Consider the following 27,846-nt stretch of genomic DNA (forward strand, 5'->3'; position numbering starts at 1 on the left):
GTAAGTTTGACAAAAGTCAGAATGATGCCAGGAAGTCAATGAGCCAAGGAATGTGGGCAGCCCCAAAAGGTAGAAAAAGACAAGGCAATAGGTTCTTCCCTAGAATCTCCAGAAGGAACCAACCCAGCTATCACCTTGACTTTACTCCAATGAGACTGATTGAAGAATTTTGACCTTCAGTATAGTAAAACAATAAATACATACTATCTTAAGTCTCCAAATTTGGATAATTTGTTAGAGCAATCACAGAAACTATTTCTTCATAGATAATTAGAATTGGATTGTAAATGGTGACATAAACAAGAGTTCACATTATTACATTTTCTTGACAGTCCGAAGCAGAATTTAACATTTCATAAACTAAACCACTGCCTGACTATAGGAAATCTTCAAAGCAAGTTTCAGATGGCCTGAAAAACCTGTTACTGAACCTTCTGCTTTTTTACAAAACACATGCAGTTTCCCAACTCTAACTTGAATCTCCTTCTGATAAGGAAAATGTATATTGGATTAGGGAACAGGGATCTTTTGGAAGATATTATTCTGCTTTGGTTTCAAAGCCTGTAAAATAAGGAAAGATCTTATTAAGTTCTTTTATAAGTTAATGTGGAAACCATAGTGAAAGACAATAGTAGTGAATAAATTTCAATTTTCTACAAGAGAACCATTGCTAGTAATGCCATTTAAAAAAAAGAGAGAGACAGCGAGAGAGAGAAAAGACAAGGAGATTTATAATATCATCAGTATGTTTGCATTGTACTATCTCAAGTTGCTATCTCTCCAGTCTTACTGGGTGAATCATTTACTTCTTTAATTTGTAATATTTTAATATCAATCTGGCTTATCTTGAAACTTATTATTCATGAAAATATAAATGGTTATATTACAGGGTTAATAGGAATTCGAATATTTTTCAGACTTAGTACCCTCACAGGGTACTCTTATTACCTGGTTTTGCAAGAGGTCAAAGTACTACAAAGACTTAGTTAACTTTTGTCCTCTCATGGAAGTCGTAAATCTTGTAGAGAACCTTGCTACTCAGTAAGTTGGGCCAGAAAAGTGCCTCCATCAGAGGGAAGCTTAGTAGAGCTCCCACTGGTCAACCAGTAGGAGGGTCCTTTTGTCTCTGTTGGCAGAATATTGCCTGAAAGGAACACCGAGGGAACAGATTAAATGTTCTGCTGTAGCAATAAATGACAGATGAAGTCTGTCCTTAGTTGGTTCTGAATGTCTGTGTTCCCTTAAATTCATACATTAAAAATCTAAACCCCCAAGATGATTATTATTAGGAGGTGAGTGGGAGGTAATCAGGTCACAAGGGTTAAGTCCTCATGAATGAGAAAAGTGCCCTTGTGAAAGAGACTGCATGAGGCTGGGGATTTAGCGCAGGGGTAGGGCACTTACCTAGCACGTACAAGGTCTTGGCTTCAATCCCCAGCCCTAAAAAAGAGAGAGACAGAGTCTCCAGAGAGCTGCCTTTCCCCTTTTATCATGTGAGGTCAGAGCAAGAAGAAAGTGGGTCCTTACCAAACACTGAATCTTTTTGTTCCCTGATCTTAAACTTCCTAGAATCCATAACTGTGAGAAATAATTTTTATAAACTACCCATTTATGAATTCCATTACAGTAGGCTGAGATGACTTTGGCACAGACATTGGCTTCCCTCTCAACATGGAGTCAAATATAAAAATGGCATTCATTTCAGAAAATACAGCCACATTACCAGGATATAATAGTTACAAATAAAAATGGCATTCCTGTGTTCAATAATGAAGGAAATGTATCATGTTTGGGCATTTAAATTTTTTTTAAATTTCTTTTACTAAAATATTTTTTATTTTTACAAACTCATTTTGATTCATTGTACACAAATGGGGTACAACTTTGCATTTCTATGGTTATACACAATGTATATTCATGCCATTCATGTAATCATACATATATATTGGGTAATACTGTTTCATTCTACTGTTTTACCATCCCCACCTCCTCCCACCCCTTTTTAAATTTTTTAATATAAAGAATTAGAAATGCTTTATCCAGGAATGAAACAAACCATAAAGCAGATGGAGTCTGTGGTTCTTTTAAATGAAATAAGTTCAAGAGGTTTATGGTACCCCATAGTGACTAACATTAATATACTGTATACTCGAAATTTGCTGAGGTAAATTTTTAAGTATACTAACGACAAAAAGATAAGTATGCAAGGTAATACATATGGCGATCAGCTAGATTTAGTCATTCATAATATGTACATATATCAAACATCATGCATACCATAAATATAGTATTCATTAATTAAAATTTTAACTTAAAAATGAAAATAATAAGTTCTTAATATGATCATCAGCCCCAAACAAACAACACAAAAACATAGGTAATGAATGTTTCATGTCCTTAGAATTTGAGATCTATTTGAATTTAATGCTGCATAATATGAAGAGTGCTTTCAGTTGGCAGAGGCTTTAAAGCAGTGAATCCTGAGGAATGTCTCTTCTTAGACCTCAAGCCAGGAAGTACTATTAACCCCAAATAAGACAAAAATAAATAAAACAACACACACACACACACACACACACACACACACTAGTACAATGAGTAAAAATCAAATTCAAAGACAAAAAAATTTAAAGTAGCAACAGAAAGAAACATTATCTAATAAGTTACAGCAAGACTGACAGTTAACTATTTTATTGGATAGCATGAAAGCCAGAAGACAACATAATGACATCTCAAAAATCCCAAAAGAAAGTAAGTGCTGGGTTAGCATATTATATCCTTCATAGTTAATTTGAAACAAACTCATTTTCAGATAAGCAAAGACAAAAGAATTTAATAGCATCAGAGCAGTACTAGAAAAATATTAGTGTGTATTTTTCAGGTAGAGGAAAATGATTCCAAATGGTAGTCTGAAGCTACAGGAAAAAATGAGGAGGAATAAGTTAAATGTGAGTAAATATAAATGGCTATTGGTTATAAAAATCAATAATAATATTGTGTTAAAATATGCTACAGAATAAATTGGTAGAGGAGTTAATTATGTATTTTAATGTTTCTGTGATATTTGGGAATATAATTAAATTTCAATTTTGATAAGTAAATGATGAACATTATCTCTAGGGAAATCTCTAGGGAAACATCCAAAGTAACTGTAAAAGGATAAATAACTATGGAGCACATAGTTAAGAACAATGAAATAGTAAAAAAAAAAAAAAAAAAACAATGAATCCAAAAAAGGGAATCAAAGAAAGAAAGTATACATTTTATTAAGGATTTATTTGTTGTAGGACTACCCATCACAGTGTTGGGTCACCCTATTACCAGCAGTAGAAGTTCCTTTATTATCATTTTTTTAGCATACACCAACTGGTCATTTCCTTTCCCATTCATAAAACATTATTTTTAGTGTTTTTTCCCCAAGTCATTTTAAGCCTGACACCAGACACTTAAAGGTCTGTGCCAGTCTTTCACAGCATTTATGCAAAATTTAGTCCATTTTGAGAAAACAGGAACAAATTAAAATCTAAGAATATGAAGAAACCATTTTTCTGACCCACCCCCTTAACTGGCTTCACTTTTCTGTCTCTTCACAATCAGCTGCAATATAATTGAAAGAGTTCCTGGCAATTATTGCTCTTAGTTTATTTTCCCTTCTAGCATCTCTGGAGATACAAATCAAGCATAACTTTGTAAAACCTAACATGCACATCTATCTGAGAATGATTTATTTTATTCCTTGGGTAATAACCCTTTAATTTAACATGCTAAATTACAAAGTTCTTATTTCTTCCAGTTCACTTTAATCATTAAACCCTGATATGTGTATACTGTCTCTGGTCCTTTGAATTCAGAAGGGAGCATTTTCTTTAAAGCCTAGATGCAAGAGAGCAAAGATATTCCATGTTTACTGTCAATCCTAATTGTTTTTTTGCAACATCGCCTGGCCATACCCTATATCTTTTTATTTGTTTGTTTATTTTGTTCTTTTTAGGTATACGTGACAGTAGAATATATTTTGACATATTAATGCAAACATGGAGTACATCTTGTTCTCATTAGGATCCCAGTCTTGTGATTGTACATGATGTAGAGATATTTATGTACATAGGAAAGTTAAGTCAGACTCATTCCACTCTTTCCTATTACTATCCCTCCTACCTTCCCCTTCATTCCCCTTTATCTAATCTACTGACTTTCTATTCTTCCCCTCCTCAAACCCTTATTGTGGGTTACCTTCCACATATCAGAGAAAACATTCAATCTTTGGGATTTTGGGGGACTGGTTTATTTCACTTAGCATAATCATCTTCAGATTCATTCATTTGCTGGCAAATATCATAAAGTCATTCTTTTTATGGCTCAGTAATACTCCACTGTGTATATATAACACATTTTCTTTATCCATTCATCTGTTGAAGGGCACCTAGGTTGGTTCCATAGCTTAGCTCTTGTGAAATGAGCTCCTATAAACAATGATGTGGCTGCGTCACTGTAGTATGCAGTTTTTAAGTCCTTTGGGTATGTACTGAGGAGTGAGATTAATTGAGTTAAATCTTCCATTCCAAGATTTCCGAAGAACCTCCATTCTGCTTTCCAGAGTGGTTGTACCAATTTACAGTCCCATCAGCAATGCATGAGTGAACCTTTTCCCCCAGATCCTCACCAACATTTATTGTTACTTGTATTCTTGATAATTGCCATTCTGACTGGAACGAGATGAAATCTCAATGTTGTTTTAATTTCATTTCTCTAATTGCTGGAGATGTTGAACATTTTTTCACATATTTGTTGACCATATTTCTTCTGTGATATGCTTATTTGGCTCCTTTGTCTATTTATTGTTTGGGTTATTTGTTTTTTTTAGTGTGTGTGTGTGTATGTGAAATTTTTTCAGTTCTTTATATATCCTGGAAATTAATGCTTTATTTGCAATTTGAGGTACAGATGGCAAAGATTTTCTACCATTCTGCAGGACCTCTTTTCATGCTCTTCATTGTTTCCTTTGCTGTGAAGAAGCTTTTTAGTCTGATACCATCCCATTTATTGATTCTTGATTTTACTTCTTATTCTGTTTTTAGGTCTGTCATCTCTTGCTTTCTTACGTTCTATTCCAATAACCTGATGTTCTTTCTCTGTAATAACCCACACAATGTGTTTTCCTGGCTAACCATCTTTTGACTCTTACCTTAACAACTCTACTGTTGTTTTTAAAGGAAAAGTAATTTAGCTTTGCTGTAAAATTTTTGGAAAGCATTGAAAATCACTACAGAAAAAAAAAACAACCAAAATCTTAAGAGAATCACTTAAAATTCTTGGTGTATATTCTTGGGGGAAAAAATGTAATCCTTTCTTGTGTTTCAGACATTTATTCTATTTCTGGAATATATCCATTTTTTGCTTATAGTTATATAGGAATAACAATTACTATCTTTTTCTTTCCAGGCTGTGTCATCTATAAATTACAATGCAAAAAGTAAAACTAAACACTTTTATTCCCCCAAAAAACTTATATTCTCTGTCACAACGCTCATGACTTTGCATACATTTTGTTCTAATACTTTGCAGAAGCTCAGTCCTTCCCTTTAAGAGATATACCTGCTGCCATTGTCAGCCAAATAGGGAGTTTACTGAGGATAAATGGGTCTCCAGGTTTATTTACTAAAGGAACTACATCTTGTTAGGTCTTCTGATAGATAAAACACTTGTCAAATCAACTAAAGCAATAGATTCCTAACATAAGCAAATGAAACTTTGATCAGATGACTAGCAAACTTCCTGCTTCCTATTCTAGGAGAGTGAGATTTAGATCTTATCATTATGGAAATGAATGTAAGATGTCTTGGTAGCTCCTCTTAATCTGCTAGGGACTTAAAAATGAACATTGTTAGCCTCTTTAAGCCATCTCTAAATATTCAAAATTATGTTCAGGGATTTTCAGAGGTAAAGAAAACTTTTTTTCCAAATAAAACAAAACATCTTTTAAAATATTTTAACAATGTACAAATACATTCACAACATAATCTACTGATTAAAAGACTCCAAAGATTAGAACCTACAATATAATTTACAGATGCCTAAAATAGTTTGTAAATTGGTTTAGTTTACAGTTACATATATTGCCGTATTTTAAGAAATATTATTATTGTCTGATTTATAACATCCCCATAGTAGCAAGAAAAAAAACATAATAAAATGTCTTTTAGGCATTATGCCAAGTATTTAAATGAATAATACTCATTTAATAATAAAAGATCAGATTTTATTAGCCCAAAGACCACTGAAGAGTTTCTAGAAAGTTCCAAAAGAAAATCTGGAGTAATGTTGGGGCGATCCAAGATGGCAGACTAGAGGGTGACTGCATCTCCGGTCGCTCCACAACCCAGGATTGAAGAAGGGGAGGCATTGAGAGACTCGGACTAAAATAGAGCCACGGGGTGAGTCTCCCCCACCGGGTGAAGCTCGACCTGGGCGGCAGGCCAACAGGCGCAGATAGGGGCAGCCTCTCAGAGCAGGGCAGAGCAGCTAGAGTCTTCCCCAGGTAGCCCTGCTCCCTCCGGCAGTGGGCTCCTCCCACACAGCCAGTTTCTCGGAGCAGGCCCCCCAGTGAGAGCCTTTCTGCACAGAACCAGCTCCAAGACCCAGAGCCAGCGTTGAGCTCCAGCCCACAGGCAGCTTCAGGGACCAGGACAGGGCAGCCAGGGACTTCCCCACAGCCCTGCTCCCTCCGGCGGCAGGCTCCTTTCAAGGCCAGCTTCTCGGAGCAGACAGCCCAGTGAGAGCCTTTCCCCACAGAGCCAGCTCCAAGCCCTGGAACCAGTAGCGGGCTAGGGGCAGCTTTCTTTGGAAGCACTGCATTATCAAGTTCCTCCAAGACTTCAGGTTACTGAAGGCTGGGAGGTGATATACTGGAAATCTACAGGGACACTATAAACCAATAGAGGAAATCTGCAATATCTCAGGGTCCGACAGACATCTGACCAATATGAGAAAACAAGGGAAGAAAATGTCCCAAACAAAACTAGATACTATATCAATAAAACCCAATGACAGCACAGCAGAAAAAATGTCAGAAAGGGAGTTCAGAATGTACATAATTAAAACAATCAGGGAAGCAAACGAGAAGATGAAAAAGCAAATGCAGGCATTGAAGGAAGAGATAAAAGAGCAAATGCAGGCATTAAATGATTGCACCAATCAACAGTTAAAAGACCAAATACGCGAAGCAAGACATAATGTCAATAAAGAGTTAGAGATATTGAAAAAAAAAAAAAACAGAAATCCTTAAAAAATGAAGGAAACAATAAACCAAGTTAAAAACTCCATAGAAAGCATAACCAATAGGATAGAACACCTGGAAGACAGAACCTCAGACACTGAGGAAAAAATATTTAATCTTGAAAATAAAGTTGACCAAACAGAGAAGATGGTAAGAAATCATGAACAGAATCCACAAGAATTATGGGATATCATGAAAAGGCCAAATTTAAGAATTATTGAGATTGAGGAAGGCTTAGAGAAACAAACAAAAGGAATGAACAATCTATTCAATGAAATAATATCAGAAAATTTCCCAAATCTGAAGAATGAAATGGAAAACCAAGTACAAGAGGCTTATAGGACTCCAAATATACAAAATTACAACAGACCCACACCAAGGCACATTATTATGAAAATACCTAACATACAAAATAAAGACAGAATTTTAAAGGCTGCAAGAGAAAAGAATCAAATTACATTCAGGGGGAAACCAATAAGAATATCAGCAGATTTGTCAATCCAGACCCTGAAAGCTAGAAGGGCCTAGAACAACATTTACCAAGCCCTGAAAGAAAATGGATACTAACCAAGAATCTTATACCCAGCAAAACTCACGTTCAGATTTGACGACAAAATAAGATCCTTCCAAGATAAACAAAAGCTAAAGGAATTTACAAAAAGAAAGCCAGCATTACAGAACATTCTCAGCAAAATATTCCATGAGGAAGAGATGAAAAACAATAATGCAAATCAGCAACAGGAGGAACTAGCCTAAAGGAATAGCCAAATAAAGGAGAAACCAATCATGTCAAAAAACAAATATGAGTCAAATGACTGGGAATACAAATCATATCACAGTAATAACCCTGAATGTTAATGGCCTGAACTCATCAATCAAAAGACATGGATTGGCAGATTGGATTAAAAAGAAAAATCCAACAATATGCTGCCTGCAAGAGACTCATCTCATAGAAAGAGAAACCCATAGAATAAAGGTGAAAGGAGGGGAAAAAACATACCATGCACATGGACACAGCAAAAAACCTGGAGTATCCACCCTCATTTCAGATAATGTGGACTTCAAGCCAAAACTAGTCAGAAGGGATAAAGAAGGACATTACATGCTGCTTAAGGGAAGCATAAATCAGCAAGACATAACAATCATAAATATCAATGCCCTGAACATTGGCTCATCCATGTACATCAAACAAATCCTTCTCAATTCCAGAAATCAAATAGACCACAACACAAAAATACTAGGCGACTTTAACATACCTCTCTCACCACTGGATAGATCCTCCAAACAAAAATTGAACAAAGAAACCATAGATCTCAATAACACAATCAACAATTTAGACTTAACCGACATATATAGAATATACCATCCAACAAAGAACGAATACACTTTCTTCTCAGCAACACATGGATTCTTCTCTAAAATAGACCATATTTTATGCCACAAAGCTACTGTTAGCAAATACAAGAAGATAGAGATACTACCTTGTATTCTATCAGATCATAATGGATTGAAATTAAAAATAAATGACAGAATAAAAAACAGAAACTTCTCCAATACCTGGAGATTAAATAATACACTATCATATGATGAATGGATAACAGAAGACATCAGGAGGGAAATAAAAAATTTCTTGGATGTAAACAAGAACAAAGACACATCATATCAAAATCTCTGGGACACTATGAAAGCAGTACTTAGAGGAAAATTTATTTCATGGGGCACATTCAACAAAAGAAGTAGAAATCAACAAATAAGCGACTTAACACTACAGCTCAAAGCCCTAGAAAAAGAAGGGCAGACCAACACCAAAAGTAGTAGAAGACAGGAAATAGTCAAAATCAGAGCCGAAATCAACGAAATTGAAACAAAAGAAACAATCAGAAAATTTAACAAAATAAATAGTTAGTTCTTTGAAAAAATAAACAAAATTGATAAACCCTTAGCCACACTAACAAAGAGAAAGAGGGAGAAAACTCAAATTACTAAAATTCAGAATGAACAAGGAAATATCACAACAGACACGAGTGAAATACAAAACATAATTAGAAGCTATTTTGAAAATCTATACTCCAACAAAACAGAAAACCTCGAAGACATCAACAAATTTCTAGAGACATATGAATTACCTAAACTGAACGAGGAGGACATACACAATTTAAATAAATCAATTTCAAGCAATGAAATAGAAGTGGTCATCAAAAGCCTACCAACAAAGAAAAGTCCGGGACCAGATGGGTTCTCAGCCGAGTTCTAAAAAACCTTTAAAGAAGATCTCATTCCAATACTCCTCGAAGTATTCCATGAAATAGAAGAGGAGGGAACCCTCCCAAACTCATTCTATGAAGACAATATCACCCTGATACCTAAACCAGACAGAGACACATCGAGGAAAGAAAATTTCAGACCAATATCCTTAATGAACATCGACACAAAAATTCTGAACAAAATTTTAGCAAATCGCATACAAAAACATATTAAAAAGATAGTGCACCATGATCAAGTGGATTTTATCCCAGGGATGCAAGGTTGGTTCAACATCCGGAAATCAATAAATGTCATTCACCATATCAACAGACTTAAAGTTCAGAATACAGGATTATTTCAATAGATGCAGAAAAAGCATTTGATAAAATACAGCATCCCTTCATGCTCAAAACACTAGAAAAAATTGGGATAGTGGGAACATTCCTTAACATTGTAAAGGCCATCTACGCTAAGCCCATGGCTAATATCATTCTAAATGGTGAAAAACTGAAAGCATTCCCCCTAAAAACTGGAACAAGGCAGGGACGCCCTCTTTCACCACTTCTACTCAACATCATCCTTGAGACTCTAGCCAGAGCAATTAGACAGACCAAAGAAATTAAAGGGATACGAATTGGAAAAGAAGAACTCAAACTATCCCTGTTCGCTGATGACATGATTATATATTTAGAGGAACCTGGAAATTCCACCAGAAAACTTTTAGAACTCATAAGTGAATTCAGTAAAGTAGCAGGTTACAAGATCAATGCTCATAAATCCAATGCATTTTTATACATAAGTGATGAATCTTCAGAAAGAGAAATTAGGAAAACTACCCCATTCACAGTAGCATTGAAAAAAATAAAATAGTTGGGAATCAATCTCACAAAAGAGGTGAAAGACCTCTACAATGAGAACTACAGAACACTAAAGAAAGAAATTAAAGAAAACCTTATAAGATGGAAAGATCTCCCATGTTCCTGGATAGGCAGAATTAATATTGTCAAAATGGCCATACTACCTAAAGTGCTATACAGATTCAATGCAATTCCAATTAAAATCCCAAAGATGTACCTTACAGAAATAGAGCAAGAAATTATGAAATTCATCTGGAAGAATAAAAAATCCAGAATAGCTAAAGCAATCCTCAGTAGAAAAAGCGAAGCAGGGGGTATCACAATACCAGATCTTCAACTCTACTACAAAGCAATAGTAACAAAAACGGCATGGTATTGGTACCAAAATAGACAGGTAGATCAATGGTACGGAATAGAGGACATGGACACAAACCCAAATAAATACAATTTTCTCATACTAGAGACAGAGGGGCCAAAAATATGCAATGGAGAAAACATAGCCTCTTCAATAAATGGTGCTGGGAAAACTGGAAAACCATATGCAACAGAACGAAATTAAACCCCTATCTCTCACCCTGCACAAAACTCAACTCAAAATGGATCAAGGACCTCGGAATCAGACCAGAGACCCTGCATCTTATAGAAGAAAAAGTAGGTCCAAATCTTCAACTTGTTTGGCTTAGGTCAGACTTCCTTAACAGGACTCTCTTAGCACAAGAAAGAAAAGCAAGAATCAACAACTGGGATAGATTCAAACTAAAAAGCTTTCTCTCAGCAAAGGAAACTCTCAGTAATGTGAAGAGAGAGCCTACAGAGTGGGAGAATATCTTTGCCACTCATACTTCAGATAGAGCGCTAATTTCCAGAATATATAAAGAACTCAAAACACCCTACACCAAGAGTACAAATAATCCAATCAACAAATGGGCTAAGGAAATGAACAGACACTTCACAGAAGAAGATGTACAAGCAATCAACAGATATATGAAAAATGTTCAACATCTCTAGTAATAAGAGAAATGCAAATCAAAACTACCCTAAGATTCCATCTCACCCTAATTAGAATTACGGTTATCAAGAACACAAGCAACAATAGGTGTTGGAGAAGATGTGGGGAAAAAGGTACACTCATACATTGCTGGTGGGGCTGCAAATTAGTGCAGCCACTCTGGAAAGCAGTATGGAGATTCCTCAGAAAGCTTGGAATGGAACCACCATTTGACCCAGCTATCCCACTTCTTGGCTTATACCCAAAGGACTTAAAATCAGCATACTACAGAGATACAGCCACATCAATGTTCATTGCTGCTCAATTCACCATAGCCAGATTGTAGAACCAACCTAGATGTCCTTCAATTGATGAATGGATAAAGAAACTGTGGCACATATATACAATGGAATATTACTCCGCCATAAAGAATGATAAAATTATGGCATTTGCAGGCAAATGGATAAAATTGGATAATATCATGCTAAGTGAGATAAGCCAATCTCAAAAACGTAAAGGACGAATGATCTTGCTGATAAGCAGATGATGACATATAATGGGGGGGTGGAAGGGGTTAGCGTTAGGGTTAGGGTTAGGTTTAGGGTTAGGGTTAAGGAGGGTGGTAAGAATGGAGGAACAAAGGACTGTATAGAGGGATAAGAGAGGTAGGAGGGGTGATGGGGAAGGGAATTAAATAACAGAATGAATCAAACAACATTACCCTATGTAAATTTATGATTACACAAATGGTATGCCTTGACTCCATGTTACAAATAGAGAAACAACATGTATCCCATTTGTTTACAATAAAAAAAAAGAAAAGAAAATATGGTTATCCTTTCCATGAAAGAAATAGAAGAGCAGCAATCCCTCGGTATCCTTTAAACAAAAACTATGAAGATTCCATTTATATTAATTAGGACTTAAGTAAATTTTTTGCTGTAGTGTAAAAATAAAAAACAATGTTAGAAACTAGTTAACACTACCAGCTTGAATTTGATTTTCACTTGTGCATGTCTAAGGTAAGCAATTTCAACATGAAGCATTATGAAAAATTAACAATTTTTCTAACTTTTCTAATTCATACACAAGCTAAGTACTTACTCTTGACCATGGAATCAAACTTATTTCTGAAAGAATTAGTACAGAATTAGTATGTAAACACACAGACCTTTGAGATATCTAAGAACATCCTATGTTCTGTGGATCAAAATGAAAACATCTCTTTAATATATGTAAATGAACACATTAATTTGGGATATATAGATATATTACTATATGCATACATCCATACACCATAAAATAAATTCTGTGATAATGCTTTTAATGACAACATACTTCCCTGTGTCAGCAACTAGAGAAAGAAAATAAAAACTTTGTTTTAAAAAAGCAAAGTTTTTATACTAAGTATGTAAGTGGAAAAAAAAAAACTCTCCTCTTTGCAACTGGACTGAACTCTAAACAGTTCATAATCAAGAATCTCTTTGACCATTCCCCAGTGTCACAGCACACATACTCTATTCATGAAGTATGATCATATCCAGTGTTTTGTTTTAAAAACTGCTTTCCAAGATATGCTTTCCAATAACTGTTTTCCAAGTAGCCATGCTGGTTAGATTCTTCCAGCTGCCCATTTTGCACCTGATGTAGCCACACAGGTTGACACCCTATAGCGCCACACCCATGATAACTGCAGCCAACCACTTTACTCTGAAGAAGTGAGCACTAATGGCAAATATCATCCACAGCACTGGGCAGCAGGCAGTCCTAACAAAAAGGTTCTTCTTTTTTTTTACTTTTACAGACTGTATTTTGATTCATTGTACACAAATGGGGTACATAATTTCATTTCTATGGTTATACACATACCATCCGTGTAATCATACATGTACAAAAGGTAATGATGTCTGTCTCATTCCACAATTTTTCATAACTCCCTCCCTCTCATTTCCCTCTACATAATCTAAAGTTCCAAAAAGATTCTTGATTAAGTTTCTGAAAAAGTTTTATTCTCCTAAGAAGTTGTCTTCCTGGACTCAAACACTCAATGACTCTTTCCATCCTCATTAATATGACTCCACCAAAGGCCAACTATCAGTCTACCTATGACATTCTTCACTGCCCCAAAGTCACCTGACAACAAGAAGATAACTGTCAACATTCAGGCAATAAAGCTGCTTCTAAGAAATTCACAGAGAAGTATAATGGCACTGATGAAGAAGAACAAATGGAAAAATGATACCGCTGGATGTCTAATTTTGGATTTTCTTCATCTATTCATTATTTCTTCTTTTGCATCAAACAGTGAAACATCTTTAATGTTATCACTTCTGTCCTGCAGCAACCAAAAACTCTTGATTCTAATTTTGTCTTACAGTAGGAAGAGTAAGTAGATGACTAAAACTTGATATGGTTTCTGATTCATTTAATTTTGTTGAGCCCATATAAAATTGAATATAACTGACCGTTCAGTCTTTATCGCTATTTGCTCATTCTACTAGTTTCCAGTACTCTGCTAAAATCTTTAATCTAATATGATTCCCTGAACATACTAGACATATTCATTTAAAGTCTTCTTTTGATTGAAATGTCTCTATCTATTTAACATACATTTGATAGGATGCTTTTTTTTTTTTTTTTTTTTACATATTGTAGAGCTACCATTTCTGGCTATTAAAGGATATACTTTCAAATCAATCCTCTTGTGTCCAACTCTAAGATGTCTATAAAATAAAACAAACTAACAAAAAACATTATGTCAAGGCTTTGGAGAGCAACTAAAGCAGTAAGGACTTGAGAGCCATGATCCTAAGACAAGAAACGTCATTAGAATGAGCACTCCATTGAGCACAGATTTTGGGTTTTTCCACACTCAGTACATTTGCAAGTTTGTACTGAGGAGAGATAGACCAGACAAATGGGGTGGCCTAGTGCTTTTATCAGTCTTACTGACCTAGTAAAACAAGATCAAGAGTTCAATGCTACTAAGTCAGGTGGAACTTAAATGACCAAGATCTAAAAGCAGCATTACCCAAAGGCATTTCCGATTCCTAAGCTATACATGTGTGAAGCAAAATGAAGCCAACCATATATAAAATGATAATCTATTGTTATAAATTTGAGTTTATTCCAAAAACACAAGGTTAGTTTAACATTGATAAAAACATTCAATATCATTCACAACAGTAACAGGATATAATATAAAAAGCACATGATCATCCCAGGAGTATTTGATGCAGAAAAAGTATTTGACAAAAAATTCAGGCCCTTCATGAAAAAAAAGCTCAGCAAATAAGAGAAAAGAACTTCCTTAATGTGATAAAAATCATTTACAGATAGAAACTTCTGCACACACAATAAAGGTAATGATGAATTATTGAAGACTTTCTCACTGAAATAGGAACAAAGATATCTGTTATCTCTGTATCAACAGTTCTATTTAATATTATACTGGGACTCCAAACAATTGCATCCAGGAAGAAAAATACATATAAAGTATGAGAACTGGAAAGGAAGAAATAAACATATTATTAATCAAAGGTAAATTATATATGTAGAAACCCTGAAAAACTGCAAATTGTAGAATTAATAATTTAATTTTTGTATAGTAATAACAACCAGCTAGGAAATAAAAATTTAGTTATTACAATACCATTAAAACATTTTTAAAAATTAGAAATAAATCTAAGAAAGTATGATCAGATCCTCTAATAAAAATTTATAGTACATCACTGAGAGAAAAAAAATTAAAATAAATGTTAATTCTTTGAAGATATCATACTGTAAGATTTCAGGTCTTTCCATATTAATCTACAGATAAATGCAAAGAAAAATCACAGCAGGCTTACTGGGTTTTTTTTATCAATTCTTTTTAGTTACACATAATAGCAGAATCTATTTTGATATAATTATACAAGCAAGCAATATATCTTATTCTAGTTAGGATCTCATTCTTAAAGATGTACATGATGGTGGGATTCACTGTGTGGGTTTCATATATGTACATGGGAAAAATCATGTCAGATTCATTCCACTGTCTTTTCTTTTCCTATCCTCCTCCCTTCCCTCCATTCCCCATTGTCTAACCTACTAAATTTCTATTCTTTCCCTTGCTTCCCCCTTATTGTAGGTTAACTTCCACGTATCAGAGAAAACATTTGACTATTGGATTTTGGGAACTGGCTTATTTTACTTAGCATGATAGTATCCAGTTCAATCTATTTGCTGGCAAATTTCATACATTATTTTCTTTTTATGGCTGAGTAATATTCATGGCTGTGTATATATACCATATCACATTTTCTTTACCCATTCATTTATTGAAGGGTACCTAGGTTGGCTATGTGAATTGAGCTGCTATATACATTGATGTGACTGTGCCACAGTAGTATGTTGATTTTAAGGCTTTTGGATACATATCGAGAAGTGGGATACCTGGGTCAAATGGAGATTCCATTCCAAGATTTCTGAAGAATCTCCATACTGCTTTCCAGAGTAGTAGTACCAATCTGCAGTCCCACCAAAAATGTATGAGTGTACCTTTCCAGCATATCCTTGAAACATTGTTACTTGTATTCTTGAAAATTGCCATCCTGAGATAGAATGGCAGTGAGATAGAATTTCAGTGTAGTTTTAATTTACATTTCTCTTATTGCTAGAGATGTTGAACATTTTTCATATATTTGTTGACCATTTGTATTTCTTCTGTGAAGTTTCTGTTCAGTTCCTTTGCCCATTTCATGATTGGGTTATTCATTTTGTTTTGTTTTGTTTGTTTAATCTGAGTGTATTTTACATTTTTTAAGTTCTTTAGTTCTTCATATATCCTGAAGATTAATGCTCTGAGGTGCAGGTGGCAAAGATTTTCTCCAGTTCTGTAGGCTCTCTCTTCATGCTCTTGTTTCCTTTGATGTGAAGAAGCTTTTTAGTTTGATTCTATCCCATTTATCAGCTACTGATTTTACTTCTTGCACTTCAGGAGTCTTACTGAGGAAGTCAGTTCCTGAGCTGATATGTTGGCGTGTTGGGCCTACTTTTCCTTCTAGTATGTGCAGGGTTGCTGGTCTAATACCTAGGTCCTTGATCCATTTTGAGTTGAGTTTTGTGCAGGGTGAAAGATAGGGGTCTAATTTCATTTTGTTTCATATGCATTTCCAGCTTTCCCAGCATCATTTCTTGAAGAGGTTATCTTTTTTATTCCAATGTATGTTTATGGCACCTTTGTCTAGTATGAGATAACTCTATTTATGTGAGTTTTTCTCTTTCTTCTATTATGTACCATTGGTATTCAAGTCTGTTTTGGTACCAATACCATGCTGTTTTTGTTACTCTAGATCTGTAGTATAATTTTAAGTCTGGTATTGTGATACCTCCTACTTCACTTTTCTCGCTAAGGATTTCTTTGACTATTCTAGGCCTCTTATTTTTCTAAATGAATTTCATGACTGCTTTTTCTATTTCCATGAAGAACATCATTGGTATTTTGAAAGGAATTGAGCTGAACCTGTATAGCACTTTTGGTAGTATGGCCATTTTGACAATATTAATTCTGCCATTTCAAGAACATGGAAGATCTTTCCATCTCTATGGTGCTCTTTGATTTCATCTTTAGTATTCTATAATTTTCATTGTAGAGGTCTTTCACCTCTTTTGTTATATTGATTCCCAAGCCTTTTTTTCTCTTTTGAAACTACTATGAATGGGATAGTTTCCTAATTTCCTAATTTCTTTCAGCTGATTCATCTTCAGAATACAGGAATGCAATGGATTTAATTAGTGTTAATTTTGCATCCTGCTACTTTTCTGAATTAATTAATGAATTCTAGCAGTTTCCTGGTGGAGTTATTTGGATCTTCTAAATATAGGATCATGTTGTCTGCAAACAGCTAGTTTTAGCTCTTCTTTTCCTATTGATATCCCTTTAATTTCATTCTTTTGCCTAACTGCTCTGGCTAGAAATTCAGGGACCATTTTGAATAGAAGAGGTGAAAGTGAACATTCCTGTTTTGTTCCTGTTTTTTAGAGGGAATGCTTTCAGCTTTCATCCATTTAGGATAATATTGGCCTTGGATTGCTGTACATAGCTTTTACAATGTTGAGGTATGATTCCATTATCCCTTTTTTCTAGTGTTTTAATCATGAATGAATGCTATATTTTGTCAAAAGTTTTTTCTGCATCTATTGAAATAATCATGTGATTCTTGTCTTTAAGTCTACTGATGTGATGAATTATATTTATTGATTTCCATATGTTGAACAAACCTTGCATCCCTAGAATGAAAACAACTTGGTCATGGTGCACTATCTTTTTAATGTGTTTTTGTATGTGAGTTGCCATTATTTTATCAAGAATTTTTTCCATCTATGTTCATTAAGCATATTGGTCTGCAGTTTTCTTTCCTTGATGTGTCTTTGTCTGGTTTTTTTCTATGGGGATGATATTGGCTTCATAGAATGAGTTTGGAAGACTTCTCTCCTTTTCTATTTTGTGGAATAATTTATGGATGATTGGTATTCATTCTTCCTTAAGGGTGTGGTAGAACTCAGCTTAGAATTCATCTTGTCCTAGGATTTTCTTGATTGGTAGGATCTTGATGACTTCTTCAATCTCATTACTTAAAATTGATCTGTTTAAATTTTCCATATCCTCCTGGCTTAGTTTGAGTAGGTCATATGTCTCTAGGAATTTATAGATGTCTTCAAGATTTTTGAGCTTATTGAAGTATAGATTTTCAAAATAGCTTCTGATTATCCTGTGTTTCAGTAGTGTCTATGGTGATATTTCCATCTTCATCATGGATTTTAGTAATCTGCATTTTTTTAATCTGTTTCTCTTGGTTAGGTTGGCTAAGGTTTATTAATTTTATTTTTTCAAAAAAATAATTTTTTGATTAATTGATTATTTTGAAATTTTAAATCTCAATTTTATTGATTTTGGCTCTGATTTTAATTATTTCTATCTTCTACTTTTGGTGTTGATTTGTTCTTCTTTGTCTAGGGTCTTGAGATGTAATGTTAGATCATTTATTTGACATCTTTCTATTCTGCTAATATATGAGCTCAATGCTATGAACTTTCCTCTCAGAACCACATTCCCAGTGTCCCAGAGATTTTGATATATTGTATCATTATTCTCATTTATTTCTAAGTTTTTTTTCAAATTTATGCCTGATTTCTTCTGTTATCCATTCATCATTCAACAGTGAATTATTTAGTCTTTAGGTATTAATTTCTAGTTTTTATCTTATCATTGATTTCTAACTTCATTCCATTGTGATCTGATAAAATAGAGGGCATTTTCTCTTTATTTATTTATTTATTTTTTTTTTTTTTGCATTTACTAAGAGTTGCTTTGTGTCCTAAAATGTGGTCTATTTTAGAAAATGTTCCTTGTGCAGCTGAGAAGAAAGTTTATTAAGTCACTGATGGATGAAATATTCTATATATGTCTGCTAAGTATAAATTATTAATTGTATTTTCTAGTTCTGTAGCTTCTTTAGTTTTTATTTGAATGATCTGTCTAGTGAAGAAAGAGGTATGTTAAAGTTAAGGTCTGGGATGTAAAGTCAGCAGAAATCCAGATTGGCTTAAATTCTAAATGTGACCAGTCGTTTTTCTCTAGTCACTTTAAAAATTTTATCCTTATTCTGTATGTTAGGCATTCTCATAATAATGTGCCTAGGAGTGGGTGTGTTGTAATTTTGTATATTTGGATAACTATATGCCTCCTATATTTGATTTTTCATGTCATTCTTAAGATTTGGGAAATTTTGTTATTATTTTGTTGAAAAGATTGTGAATTCCCTTTGTATTTCAAAGTCTTCATCTACTATGAATATTATATTTGGCCTTCTAATGTTACCCCATATTTCTTAAAAATTCTGTTCATGGTCTCTTAACATCTTTTCTCCATGATCAACTTTATTTTCAAGATTATGTACTTTGTTGTCTGAAAATCTATCTTCCAAATGGTCTAGTCTATTGGGGATGCTTTCCATTGAATTTTTAATTTGGTTTATTGATTCCTTCAAGAATTTCCAATTGATTCTTCTTCAGAACTTCTGTTTCCTTATTGATCTTTCATTTCTTGTATATTCTCTCTGATTTCACTCCTCATATCATCTTTTATCTTGCAGATTGGTTTAAATATAAACTTTCTATATTCCTTCTCTGACATTTCCTTCACTGCAGTATCAGTGAGTCTTCTATGAAATCATTCTGGTTTGTTTGGGATGGTTCATTCCCTTGCTTTTTCATATTGTTTGTGTGTTTACCCATATATCTGAATGGATCTGAAACAGCAGAGCTTCTATTCTACAAGCTTTTAGTAATCTTGTACGTTTCCTGTGCTTCACAGATAAGGGGAGAGCCTAATAATTGCAACCAACTGTGGGTAGAATATATAGATCTAAATTAAGTACTTAATTCCTATTATGACACTTAGAATGTTAATTGTCAAAATAAACAGAAATGGTAGGCTCGGCAGTTTCTATCAGTAAAGACATGAATTATATCTATCATAAAATTGAACAACGGTAATTATCTATGACTTCTCTTGTATTAATTGTTGCTATAGCATTACTGGTGGGGTCTGGAATTTTATAAACCAATTAGTGTTAAGAGAAGTTAAGAAGACAGTTAATTAAAAGGAAAGAGGAGATTGGGAAGTAGAAAATGACTTGTAGTTTTAAGAGGTGAATAGGAAGATGCAGAGGTGATGTAGGATGTGCTGTTTATGAAGGAAAAAGAAAAACAGATGTACACAAATTAAAGAAAGAGTGAAAGAGAATAATAGAATTTATCTATTATCAAGAGAAAGGAGAGAAAAAGAAACCAAGGGGAAAGAGTTGTGAAACAGACAATGCAACATATACTAATCAAAAACCAACATATACTAATCAAAAACCTTAACCCTCAAAAAACAGAGTAAGGAAAAATAACTACCTTCAGAAATACTAGAAATGAGAGAGTGGAAACATAAATCATGTGAGTGTATGTGTGTGTGTGTATGTAAATGTGTATCATATATCAATCAGTACACATTCAAAAACAAAAACAGAATAGTAAGAATAGTCAATGAGAGTATATGCTCCCTGTCTGTGCCAAACTGTCTGTTTCTCAGCTTCCCTTCTCAGTAGGATGGTATGGGAGGCAGTGAAAGGTGCTGTCAGCTCTACTCCCAGGATATAAAAGCCACTGGGTTAGGTGAGAGGAGTTTCTGGAAATGAAGCTCCCAGGGGTGGGGATTAGGTCCTGTATTATCCAGGTATTTTATTGCATAGGGAGTTATCAGGTGTCTTTTATTTAATGCAGCTCTAGGACTGTACCCCAGGAGTCTCCACTCATGGGAAAGGTGAGCCAGTCCTTTGCTAATTCTGTAATTCAGGGAGACTTCCCTTTCTGGCCTCCCAACATCTGCCTCGATGTCTGTCACTCCTGCCTGTTCAGATTCTCAAGCCACTGCTGCTGGTCCTGCACACTGCTGAATTCAAGGAAGGTGAGAGAGAGGGGTTCCCTCCGGCCTTTCCAATCTGTATTACCCCCAAGAAAAATGCTCTCCATAACAGAAATTCTCCTGATTTGCGAGGCTCAGTCTAGATCCCATGGCAGGCGTCTGCTGGATTCATGTATTAGACTCAGCCCCAAACTCACAGACCTAAGTTCCTGGTCTGAGTCGGTGCCACTGCAGTGCAGAAGTCCCCAAACAGTTCCAGCTTCAGCTCCCTATGCACAATTAGCAGACTCAATGTCATTCATGCACCAGCTTAGTGAGCCAAATAGCCTCTGAGTCAGCCCAGGGCAGGCTGCTCCTCTGATCCCAGGATTCTTCACACCAAGACTGCAGCACTAGCACTTTTCAGCCCTTTCTGATCTTGTGTATTAATTTTCCCTGCTCCCACCAGAAGCTCAGCTTCTATTTTGTTCCTTTTCCTTGTCTGATGCACCCAAAATTTCCCAGTCTGCCAGGCCCTCTGTCCAATATTGAGTATCAATGAAGTCCCTTTTTTCACCCACCTCACAGAGAAGCAGTATTCCCACTGCTTGAGTCCTGTGTCATGGAGCTATGAGAAACTCCTGTTACCACTAATCTTCCATCTTGTTCTCTCCTATTTTTTTGGTGTAAATTAATAAGTTCATCTTATAATTTCTTTAGAAATACAAAGTTCCAAGAATGACAAAAACAATTTTGAAAAGAACAAAGTTGGAGAGGTATATAACACTTTGTTAAAATGGTGATGTATAATAACAGAACATAGACAAACTAAACAACATAGAATTCAGACATCAATCAACAGATCAGATTTATGACAAAGTTTCCCCAGTGGATCAACGTAATATTTTAGAAATAAATGTAGTTTACCACCATTTACCACCATTCACACCTCTATAGAAATAAGTAATACAATTTCTAAAGATAAAAGAACTTTATAACCTTAGAGTAGGCAAAGATTTTTTTAAGTCACAACAGAAAAACAGTAATTATAAAGGAAAAGACTGAGAAGTTGGAGACAATTGAAATGAAAATCTTTTTTCCAACAAAGGTCTCATGAATAGAGTGAGTAGACACTTCAACACATACATCTGACAAAGAATATATATCCAGCATACATAATAAATGCATATAAATCAATAATAAAAAGAAAACATTTTGAAAAAAGGTCAAGGCTTAAATATGCCCAAATGGCTAGCAAGCATATAAAAATGTTTAAAATTATTAGAGAAATGAAAAATGAAACCAAACTGAGATAACACTACACATCAGATAGGCTAAAATTAAATTAAGAATATTATATGTTTTCATAATGTGGAACAAAATTTACATTCATATATGACTGGTATAAATTTATATCAATACAATAATTTTAGAAAACTCTTTAACAATATCTATCCAAAAGGAATATTTTCCCACCTATGGCTCAGCAATCCCACACTTAAGTACATATTTGACAGAAATATATAAATATAAAAATAAAAAGACATGTATGAAAATATTCATAGCTGCATCACTCATATTAGTAAACTTAAATGTCCTCTGTAATGGACTGGATAAATTCTGGTATATTTGCAAAAAATATTATATGTAAATGAAATAAACTACTATTGTTATGCACAGCATGGATAAATTTCTATTTCAAATTGTTAAGCATAAGAATCCAAACACAAAAGGGTGCATGTTATGTGACTTAAAAAGATAACACTCCAAAACAGAAAAATTTATGTATGGTGTTAGAAAAGTGGTTACCCTGGAAGGAATGATGTTGACTATGGGAAGCATAAGGAAGATTTCTGGAAAGCCAATGATATTCTATATCTTGATATGAATGACAGCTTATCTAGATGTGCTCATGTTATAAAAGTTCAAGTGTCAACCACAATTTGTGCCTGCATATGTCAGTGTATGTCATTCTTAATTTTAAAAGTTGAAAAGTACTGTGAAGTCTTGCTAAGATAACACTATAGGAAGTGGTTCTTTTTCTGTTTAAGAATTGTCAAATGTTGCTATATCTTCAGAAAATATATTCAGTTTAAAAATTTAAGCTATAATAACAGAACCCTGCATAGTTGTAAGCTACTTATTTTTTCTATTTGCATAATTCTCAACATGATATTTTAAGAACATGAAAAATATATGGTGAATAATATCACTTAGGATTCTTTTAGCTGTATCAGAAAACACTAACTCAGATGAATTACACCAATAAGGAATCTATTGATCTTACAAAATAATCCAAGAGGTTGGCAGTTCCAAGGGTGGTTAATTCAGTGCCTTAGCACCATTTTCAAGGACCCAACTTTGCTTCATCTTACTGCTTTGCCATTTTCATGAATAAGTTTTGTCTTGAAGCTTGAGACTTAAAGTGATCAGAAAATGTCTTCAACAGTCAACAGTTCTCAGCATCATACCCTCACAATATGTCCATACACAGAAAAGGAGACCTTTTATATTGTAGAACAAAATGCCTTCAGCAGCCTTTCCCTCGTGTCTCATTAGTTACAGTTGTATAACATGTCCCTGTTTAAACCAATACCAAGCAAGGGGAATACTGCATCAAATTATATAAAATCTATCAGAATCTAACCCCAAGGCACTCGGAAAAAGTAGATATCTGAATAGAATTAGAATTCCATTAACAAGAAAGAAGGACAGAGGGATGGTTGTTGGGAAGGCAACCAAAAGTTTGTGCTACCATAGCCAAGTGAATCAAAATAAAAGAAGTATGGTATAAATGGTTCTTTGCTATCATTTATAATATTCGCAAAGTTCTTACTCTTCAAATTTTTTTTTCTGGTTCCATTATCTATGCATCTTACAAGAACTATAAAGAAATTTTTAAGTGTAAAATTTAAGAAAAAATACTTTTCACATTTTGTTTTATTGTTATAATAATTAACAAGCTAACTATACACTTTTCATTACTTTTTAAATACTTGCCAGTTTAAACATTTGAGTATATACAAATATAGCTCCATTACTCCTCCCTATCTTGTACAATAGTACTCTGACAATTAAGATCATAACATTTGGTAGTAATAACAATGGGAACTATTTTCTATCAGTGATTACTGTATACTGACATTATTTTTAGCATTTAAAATGTAAAAAACTCTTTTGAACCTTCAAAGTAAATCTTTTATGTGCTATTGTTGTCTGCCTTTATACCAAAGATGAAACAGAAGCACAGAAAGGGTCTTCAAATTTCCCAACATCACACCATTAATAAATAGTGGAGTCATTTAACTGTATTTGGGATTGGCAATCTAAATTCAATATGATCAAATGATTCCTGATACATCTCACTAGGAATTCAGAATGTGATGATGTAGTCACAGAGAAGCAAATATGATACAATCAAGGTATTGGATAATCATAAGCTATAAGCAAAATATAATATTGTTCTATAAGGGTCAAGAGAAAAAAAACAAACTCTGCAACTCCCCTGGCAGGAAGACAAAGGAATTTATCTAGATAGGAGGCCTGGTAATGGACAAAGCACTAAACAATAGTAAACTCTGGCCTTTGGGAAAATTCCACGAGTCCACAAAGCAATGAGCAGAAGTGATATTTTTATATAACATATTAGTCATGAAACATTAGTTACTATGTTAGCATATGCTAGTTCTGATTCGTGAATAAAATTTAAAAGTCAATACATTATTTATAAAAACAATATTCCATCCCTTATAATAGCAACAAAAGGAACTGTTATTGCATCTCCTCATAAGACTAGAAATTTCTATTCCTATGCAAAAAGCTATTAGTAATGAAATATTAATAGCAAGAATGTAGTTGCATTTTTGGCATCTGATCAAGTTTAAGCCATTAGTAAATCGTAGTTGTGCCAAAAAATCCAAGTAGAGCACCTATTTGCTCTCTTCCTTTTCAGTAACTCAAAAGTTTGTGTTGGATTATTCCAGAAACACTACAACATCACAGGAATGTGTAGACTGCATTTATATCCTGAAAATGTAAATTATTTGTAGCACTTGAACTCTCCCACTATCCTAAAGATTTGTGCAATATTCTTTCTAAAAGTAAATATGGAGAAAATTATTTTAAAAATAAAAGATCTGCATTGACCTTTTCCATTTAGCCAGTTGTACACCAAGAGATCCTTCTGACCTCACCTTTTCTTGAGATTGCATTGAATCTTGCCCATTCCATGATTTGCACATTAGCAATGAAGATACATTTGAAAGGACTTTGACATTTTTTTAGTAAATAAAAAAAGAACTTTAGGATAGAAATATCAAACAGATAAATGCAATGAGTTGAGTAAAAAATATTATTTTTTATTTCTCTGGTACTTTCCTTTTCATATCTTTTATCATATTTTATGCTCACAAGAACTTTATGAGGTAGTAAAGGAGGTAATGTTTATAGTACTTTATAGGGTAACAAGGTCTCAGAGAAATTGAATGGCTGAAGTGACCAGATATGTAGTGACAATCATGACTAGAATCTAGTCCTCAAGTTTTTCTCCTTTAGACCTTTGTTCCTTCAGATGTCAATTTTTCTAGCTCTGCTTGCATAGTATGAAAGAAATTCAATTGCTTATTTAAAACAGAAACTGACCTGTTACAACAGATCTTGACTTCTCTGGAATTCCTCATGTCAATTCAGTTGTCAAATGCACTGAAGTTCCACAATGACAGGATATCAAGTGAACTGGGGTAGGGGTAGGGTATGTTTCCATTAGGATGAAATTGATAATTATAGATTTTGAGAAAATGATAACAGAATAAGCAGACAATGCTTTCCATTTGGGGTTTTTATGTTAATAACTGTTCCAGATTTGACTCATGATATAATCTCTATTTAAATTCATAAAAGTGATTTTTTTAGCCACAAGGTGATTATTTATTTACCCTTTGGGGATTTTATTATGATTATTAAATATGCCAAAACTTGAAATAAATCTTTTACTTCTTGACATTTTATACAAGTTGCCTGCTAATACCTTCAATAATTTCATCTTACTTTTTTTTTATTTTTAGTGTCTGCAGTTTGATTCACTGTATACAAATGGGATACAATATTTTCATTTCTATGGTTGTACACAATGTAGACTCACACCACTCATGTAATCATACATGTACATAGGGTAGTGATGTCTGTCTCAGTTCATTATCTTTCCTTCCCCCACCCCCTCCCACCCCATTTTCCTCTACATAATCCAAAGTTCCTCCATTCTTCTCTTGCTCCGCTGCCACTCGCCCTCATTATGTATCATCATCCACTTATCAGAGAAAATAATTGGCCTTTGGTTTTTTGGTCTTGGCCTATTTCACTTAGCATGATATTCTCCAACTCCACTTACCAGCAAATGCCATAATTTTATTGTTCTTTATAGTTGAGTAATATTCTGTTGTGTATATATACCACAGTTTCTTTATCCATTCATCAATTGAAGGGGATCTAGGGTGGTTCCACAATCTAGCTATTGTAAATTGAGCAGCTATGAACATTGATGTGGCTGCATCACTGTAGGATTTTAAGTCCTTTGGGTATAGGCTGAGGAGTGCAATAACTGGGTCAAATGGTGGGTCCATTCCAAGTTTTCTGAGGAATTACTGAGTATTCTGAGGAATACTGCTTTCCAGAGTAACTGCACCAATTTGCAATCCCACCAACAATGTATGAGTGTGCCTTTTTCCTCACATCCACACCAACAATTATTATTGCTTGTTTTCTTGATAATAGCCATTCTAATTGGAGTTAGATGAAATCTTAGGGTGCTTTTAATTTGCATTTCTCTAATTACTAGAGATGAACACTTTTTCATATATTCGTTGATCACCTGAATATCTTCTTCTGTGAAGTATCTGTCCATTTCCTTAGCTCATTTATTGACTGGGTTCTTTGTATTTTTGTGTAAAGTTTTTTAAGTTCTTTATAAATTTTGAAGATTAGTGCTCTGTCTGAAGTGTGTGTGGAAAAGCTTTTCTCCCACTCTATAGGCTCTCTTTTACATTATTGATTGCTTCTTTCTCTAAGAAAAAGTTTTTCAGTTTGAACCTATCCCATTTATTGATTCTTGCTTTTATTTCTTGTGTGCTGGGGGTCTTGTTAAGGAAGTCTCGTCCTAAGCCAACATGATGAAGAGTCAGGCCTACTTTTTCTTCTATTTGGTGAAGGGTCTCAGGTCTAATTCCTAGATCCTTGATCCATTTTGAGTTGAGTTTTGTACAGAGTGAGAGGGAGTTTAATTTCATTTTACTGCATATGGATTTCCAGTTTTGCCAGTATCATTTGTTGAAGAGGCTATCTTTCCTCCATTGTATGTTTTTGGCACCTTTGTCTAGTATGAGATAACTGTACTTATGTGCATTTGTCTCTGTGTCTTCCATTATGTACCATTGGTCTACTTGACTATGTTGGTGCCAATACCATGCCATTGTTGTTACTATTGCTCTCTAGTGGAGTGTAAGGTCTGGTATAATGATACCTCCTGCATCACTCTTCCTGCCCAGGATTGCTTTGGCTATTCTGGGTCTTTTTTAATTCTAGATGAATTTCATGATTGCTTTCTCTATTTCAATGAAGAATGTCATTGGGACTTTAATTGGAATTGCATTAAATCTGTATAGCACCTTTGGAAGTATGGCCATTTTGATAATATTAATTCTGCCTATTCAAGAACATGGGAGATCTAAGGTTTTCTTCAATTTCTTTCTTTAGTGTTCTGTTCTTTTCATTGTAGAGTTTTACACCTATTTTGTTAGATTGATTCCCAAGTATTTTTTTTTAGGGTTATTTTTAATGGAGTAGTTTTCCTAATTTCTCTTTCAGAGGATTCATCACTTACTAATAGAAATGCATTTGATTTATGAATGTTAATTTTATATCCTGCTATTTTGCTGAACTTATTTATGAGTTCTAAAAGTTTTCTGGTGGAATTTTTTAGATCCTGTAAATATAGAATCATGTCATTGGTAAATAGTGATAGTTTGAGTTCTTCTTTTCCTATTCCTATTCCTTT

The 27,846-nt window shown here is 34.2% G+C and overlaps 1 protein-coding gene and 1 pseudogene across 1 annotated transcript in view; both read right to left on the minus strand.

The window, feature by feature from the left end:
• The window catches only part of Gpr158 (G protein-coupled receptor 158), a 465,699-nt gene that overhangs the window by 259,443 nt on the left and 178,410 nt on the right, over window positions 1–27,846 (minus strand). The gene's annotated exons all lie outside the window — the stretch shown is intronic.
• Window positions 12,887–15,928, minus strand: LOC124961863 (Golgi apparatus membrane protein TVP23 homolog B-like; annotated as a pseudogene).

This window comes from Sciurus carolinensis, chromosome 12 (genome assembly GCF_902686445.1).
Source record: "Sciurus carolinensis chromosome 12, mSciCar1.2, whole genome shotgun sequence".
NCBI lineage: Eukaryota > Metazoa > Chordata > Mammalia > Rodentia > Sciuridae > Sciurus > Sciurus carolinensis.